This window comes from Saccostrea cucullata, unplaced genomic scaffold (genome assembly GCF_032062105.1).
Source record: "Saccostrea cucullata isolate Sc308-1 unplaced genomic scaffold, CSIRO_AGI_Scuc_v1 ctg1866, whole genome shotgun sequence".
In the NCBI taxonomy this organism is placed as follows: Eukaryota; Metazoa; Mollusca; class Bivalvia; order Ostreida; family Ostreidae; genus Saccostrea; species Saccostrea cuccullata.
The window spans coordinates 865-7782 of record NW_026918424.1 but is presented as its reverse complement, the minus strand read 5'-3'; the positions used below and the strand labels follow the sequence as shown (position 1 = coordinate 7782).

The 6918-nt window shown below is 32.6% G+C and overlaps 1 long non-coding RNA gene across 1 annotated transcript; it reads right to left on the bottom strand.

Annotated features, from left to right (window-relative positions):
- Positions 1–5170: 5170 nt before the first annotated feature.
- LOC134265028 (uncharacterized) lies at positions 5171–5898 on the bottom strand. The gene is made up of 2 exons (XR_009991679.1): positions 5819–5898; positions 5171–5453 (listed from the first exon to the last, which is right to left on the bottom strand). It is a non-coding gene; the product is annotated as an uncharacterized LOC134265028 (long non-coding RNA).
- Between the last annotated feature and the right edge of the window lie 1020 nt (positions 5899–6918).

The following is a 6918-nucleotide window of genomic DNA, read 5'->3' as shown; positions in this document are numbered from 1 at the left end:
TTTTTTGTTATTATTTGATAGTGGTGTTTTAGTCACATTTTTAATCACTTTTTTTTTATTATTTGATAGTGGCGTTTTAGTCACTTTTTTAATCACTTTTTTGTTATTATTTGATAGTGGCGTTTTAGTCACATTTTTAATCACTTTTTTTTATTATTTGATAGTGGCGTTTTAGTCACTTTTTTAATCACTTTTTTGTTATTATTTGATAGTGGCGTTTTAGTCACATTTCTCATCTCACTTTTGTAGTTAACTAGTTATTATTAGATAGTGGCGTTTAAGTCACATTTTGGCATCAAGATCATCTTTTCATTTACTTGACATTTACTACAGATCTTTTCTCTCTTTCCGATAAAAATGATTTTCATTATTATTAAAGTGTCATTGACTCAATATTTTGATAAATTATGGAATAAATCAATTATTTACATTTTCAAATGTGTTATGTTTACTGCATTATATCAAATCAGCTATGTGCTAAAAATTAATATAATGTTTTATTTTTTATTATAAGATTTCATTCTGGGGTAGATCGTTCTGCGTTTGCTCTGTGTGTTCTTAAAAAGATAATATGTATTCATAAAGAACATAATGTAGTATGTGAAAAAACGTGTATATCTTTTATCTGTGAGCAGTGGTAGTCAACATGTGGAGATGGCAGTCTACAGTTGACAGTGGCAGTTATATGTTTGTACGTGTATTACGAACACAGTGCTAAAATATTAATTCTCATATGCAAATATCTCAAAGTAGCATGGATTCAATTTTGTTTGTCAATTGTCGAATTCTCTGCGAAAGAGCATTGTTCTTTCTGTTAGTTTTTATAAAACCTTTTCCTCTATTATCTCACGCAGTTTTAATTGTGACGCTTGCATAATAAAATTTTTATCTTGAAGTTTGTAAATAAGTAAAAGACTTCAAAATTTATTGTTTATAAATTGAAAAGGGGGGCTAAATCAACAAAAAAAAAAAATCAATTTAGGTTGTCAAATGTGAAATCAAACAAACCTATGTGTTGAATACAAACAAACAAACCTATGTGTTGAATTTAAGGTATGTAATACATGGTAAGGTCCGCCTCATGAGCAGATGAGGGGCCCACCTAGTGAACACATCATTCAATTTCACTGCATTTTATTTAATTTGAGTTTTGACCTCATAATGGATGTCATTATGGAACCATAGGAGTTGTTGTAAATATGTCTGCATATTCATCCTGATAAATATAATTCAGATGTCTTTTCTTCATGCCTTTATTTATGTGTTAAACTTCGTGACTCTGAAATTGTATATAGCATTTTTATCATTTGTAAATTCGGTTCGGTTCAATTAAATATTGTTTACATACTCTTTCCAAATAGTTTTGAAATCAGCTTCCTGAGACGTCCAGTGTATTTTTCTTTAATTAGGCCCTTGATTATTGGTTGTTCCCTTGTTTTTAACCCCTTCGAGATTTGTTGGAACGACATTTGAACATTTCCCCGTTGCTCCAAATTTTTAAACGTACTCAGCGGCACTTTTTTAAGCAGTGGGGGATCTTTTTTGAGTCAGCATCTTCTGTGACACTGGACATAGTTTTTATGGAGAATCTTGTCTTTTTTATTCGATTTATATAAATGTACTCTGGCTAGCTGCAATAATGTAGCCCTCTCCGATTTTTTTTAATCTGATGTTTTCTGGAGAGGGCTACAATTCCATCGCATCTCCGTAATGGTGCAAATATTTTTTTTTAATAGGAGGGACTGCAGGCAAAATAAATTATTTTTACATTCAACTTACTTCTAATAAGACGAATTTTTTATTCACTGTCAACAGTAGACCCCGTTAAATGCGAAAAACTTGTAAAATAACTCTGCATGTTTCCAGGTAGTTTACTTCAGCAGCCATGACAGTCCACGCGTGACGTAATGAGACTTTCGCTTGAAATTTAGAACAACTGAATAAAGCAATTATCGGTGTTTATAAGTGTATGTGCTGAATTTCATCACAAAAACATAGGTATATAAAACCATTTTAAGTGTTATTTTTATGCAAGCAGCGATATTTATGTTTAAAATAAGGGAATTCCAAAAAGATCCGCTCCTATAGAACCTAAATTCTCATTGGCTGTCCCAAAATACAATCTATCAAGGTCAGTAAACATGGCGGATAAATTCGAGTTGTGATGTTGACATACACGAAAAATAAGCGATATAGGGATCGTTCTGTATATTTTTGCATTGGTTTACGTCTTGGATGACTACTTATTTGGAGTCAAGGTAAGAAATGTTAATAAAATAGCCATTTACTGTTAATTTGAGCCGAAATCCGTGCGGGAGCAAATCACTCCCGCAGCTGCACCATTATGGAGATCCTAAGGAGTTGTAGCCCTCTCCCAAAAAAAAAAAAAAAAAAAAGGGAGAGGGCTACATTATTGCAGCTAGTACTCTGGCGTGAGATATTTCACAAGTTCAACTGAATAACAGTTGTGAATTAATTAATCATGAATTTTGCTTTTAAACGGTATATGTATGATACTTAGCATTTTGTTCACAAATCGCTTTCTTTTGTACTTTTCTTAATTATAAAGGTAATTTTCCATTAAATCGAATGTATTTTCAAAGCTGCTGTCAGAAGAAAATTGTTTACTTACATACCAACCCAACTTGAGAATTTAGGGTCGGGTTAGGGGAAACAAAGATAAGAAACGGCCCAAGTATACTTCGGCTCAGGTGAGCTAAAAAGGTTTGAGCCAAGAACACTCCAACTATACGAGGTGAAACGGAAAAAATCCTTACCATGACGTTGTTTATGTTAGTTTTACTTTAATATTTATGACTAGGCAGCCACAATTAGATAGGTTTATCAATAATTTTCAACATGAAAAGGTTAACCTTTTTAGACTGTTAGTCTTAGTCTTGCTGGGTTTGCTATTCATTCCAACGTATCTTGAGTTTTACAAGCAACATTTGATAATGAAGTGAATAACAGAACAATTTATTGACAAGTGATCATTTTCAACTTTAAATTGACAAAATAAGTGCGTGTTTGGGGACTCGGTTATCGCTAAAATGATGGGCGATTAACCACAGCTCATTACCTGCTTCTATATCTTAATTAAATTTTTTTGAATGCGTAGAAAAATAAAAACATGTATCTTACCTAATAAACCGTATATTGCTCCTTGATTTCCGAATTAAAATTATTTCATATTACACCGGTGGACAACACACAGTTCTGAACGTATATATACTGTTCATAAAAAATAACTAAAAGCAACTCATTATTCTTATTTTAAAAAAGCTCGTCAAAATGGATCAAAAACAACAAATAATACAAAATTCATCATGCAAACTGTACGATGAAGATGCAAGCACAATACAACTTTTTGGGGTTCCATATAGGATCACCAATGATAAAATTAGCTGGTTGGCTTTCATCTTTTGAATTTATTTCTACATACATGTATTTATCGCGCTCACATGTACATGTATCACCACAATATGTACGTTCTACTTTTACGAGGGACGTTCAATAAATAATGTCATTGGGGCTCGGAAAGAAACAAAAAACGCTTTTCTATGATTTAGTCTTAGTGATTAAACTAAAACATTCTCTTTCAATTAAAACGCATATCCGTAACATTTTCATTCATTTTCCAATTGTTTTTCGAACACATTTTTGAGTATGACCCTTCGTATACTGGAATATGGCAGATCCTATGATTTGCTGTACTTGTTTTTTTTCTTTCTGATAGATGTTTTTCTAAGTTTAGGAAATGAAACAGGTCAAAGGTTGAAAGATCTGGCAAATTTTGTTTGTGTGACAAAACATTAACTTTCTGTTTATCCCCAAAACTCCTTTACTCTTCATGGCCTGTGGGTTTGGACGCCGTCATGAAGACAATTAATGTAGTGGATTCCTCATTCTGTTTCCTTCCTCTCATAAACCTTTCAATTTTTTTGCAAAAAAGTTGTTTTCTAGACTCCTCCAGAAATTGAACTTTCTCATCGAATATGAATTTGAACAAGACCGCTAATATTTAAGAAACTAGCATATAAAACTGTTTTATGCTCTTGCAATTCTTGCTCTTCTTTGGCCTTTGCAGTTTTGTCAAGTGCATTTTATTATAAATTTGTTTTGAGGGCTTAAAGTGAAATGAATTCAAGTTTCATTATCTGTTAGAATTTCATATAAACATGGATAAGTACAACTTTTGATTTTTTTATATTTACATTTCCAATGTCTTTGTCCGAGATAAAATTACCAATTGTAAATGTAATTTATTTCCTCATGAATGTCTTGGCGCGGTTCCAAAAAAACCCACGTGCAGGGCGGGACAACACCTTGAGAGAAGCAGGCTTGGAGCCCGTGGATTGGCGGAATCAAAGCATGTAAATATAAGGAATAACTGTCTTATTTTTCGAATTCATGAAGATGATCAATGGATTGGCTTGTGTGATAATTTTATGCATAAACGCCTTCGGCGTTTATGCAAATTATCACACAAGCCAATCCATTGATCACTTCATGAATTCGAAAAATAAGACAGTAATTCCTTAAAAAATAATTGTTTGGATATTCCGACACGCTGTCGTTTTCACTCATTTTTCAAAACATAGGGTGACCATTGAGTATTTAACCTTTTTACTATAAAATGTTTCTTTAAAACAGTATGAACTATCCCCAAAATGATTTTTATCAATTTTGCTATGTGTCTTAAAGTCAATAAAACATAATCAGTGATAATTTGTTGAAATTTCGCAAATTTACATCGGTTGTTGCAAGTCATTGTTGCGAAGGACGGTACCCATTTTTGATGCCCATTAAATAATTTTTGTTTATTGAAATCAACATATTCACCTGTCTATAAAGCAGGCATTGGTTGCTGTAAATTTCACATATTTCAGTTAATATGTTTTTGGGATATTAACAAGTTTTACAGCTGCTTTAATGAAGCGTTTAATTTTACTCTAGTTTACTGATTCTTGACCATTCATTTTTAATGCAGTGTCTCGAATAGCCCTTGTTTTCCAGCTTCCCACGATGAAATAATGCGATGAAAAGTGGTCAACCAAACTGTTATAAATTCAATAAAGATTCAATAATGATAGAAAGTCAAGCTTTATGTTATATGACTACTATGTTGTACGAAATCGAGCTAATGACATTATTCATTGAACGTCCCTCGTATAATAGCAGGGCACCGGCCTGTCTTGGTTTCTGACGTCGTAACTATCAGCAAAATGGTACGCTGCAGTAATCCCAACTTGCCCCTGAAAAACACCAAGGGGAGTCTAATTCCCCAAAAGGGTTTCTACAATAGTTTAATTGATCATCAAGATATGTGTGGGCATTGGTTCCATAGGATGTGTCTGACCAATAGTTGCACGGATTTCCTTTACTGGTCGTGTTAGCTTTCCCATAGTAATCAGTTCCTTTGGGTGTTGTTTTGCAGTTTTGGGTAAAATCGTCTGAAAAAATAAAACATGTCTTCATTTTTACGAATATATGAACATTTATTATTTATTACCAGTACATATTAATACGCAGTTCTTCGATCACAAGAACTAGTCTGTTCTCATGATGTATATCCTTGATATTTTGCTCTTACAACAGAGGGGTTTTTTGAAGGTACGGTATTTCTAATTGAAAAAAATTCCAGTTCAAAAATAGAAAATTTGATATCAAAACATTTCTCAGATTTTCTCTCTCAAAGTTTCAAGAGATTTTAGGAGTTAGGACATTGATTTTCATGATTAAAATGAGCTGTATTGTCGACTGTTATTTTCTGTCTTTAAAAACGTTCAGAAAGATGAAAGATTATCTTAGTACTAACAACAGACTGGGATGCCACCTGACTCCCATCTCACGTTTATATCCATTGTGTAACACCAGGGGCCAATGCTCTCTTCAGAAGAAGAAATTAATGGATCCCTTGCAATATAGTATCTATTGCATGCTTGCTAATAAAGAATTTGGGAAAAAATGGCACCGAATCCTGAATCTTTAAATAAATGTCTGACGTCTTTATCAGAACAATTGTTTCAACGAAATAATGATAAATACTATAGTACTAGTATTCTTATCGAAGATAAAAAAATCTTAGTTTGAAGCACACAACATATTTTTGAGATGAATGATGATATACCGTGATAGTTGATTGAAAACCTTTCGCAAAGACGGGGGTTGAAACTGCTCATTTGTAACTTTTTGAAATGTTGAAATTTTGGTAAAAAGAAAATTGACTAAACCTTTCTTAGGAACAATAGTTTATGAATATTATAATTGCAATTCTCAAAAAGTAAAAAAAAAATGCATTTTCTACTGGAAAGGCAAAATTCAATGTTTTCTTAGAAAAAAAAAGTTCATAAAATAAAATCTCCCTTCTACTTTTATTGAAATAAACTTACGATCAATGAAGTAATGAGAAAATCCATATGACGGTTGAAGTGCTATATAGAGCGTCCATATTCCCGGTCAGAATACACTATTTCTGAAGATGATTGTAGAAAAACGACCTACAATTAATGTGGATGAGACAACGAGTATTACACAACAATAGACTCGGACAATTCCAGAAATCTTCTAAAATCCCTGTTGTTGGTTCCTGATTTGTTTCCGGTACAAGCCTAAAATATGATGTTCTGGATCCATTGCACCTCGAAGAAATGAACCACAAGAAACATATAATTCCTTCTACAACTTTCAGATAAACTATACTTGAAGACTTTAATTTCATATTAGACAGAATGTCACTTTGGCGACAGATTTGTACAATCTTTCTTTTAAATTCAAAAACGTAACTTTGTTGCCTGATTTAACAGCGACGCTTATACATCTTTAATTAAAAGCAATAACATTAACTGTCCTTCACAATTATAAACGTGGAATTGATCTTAATGTAATATACGTGTCCTCCTGTCAATTTTGAATATC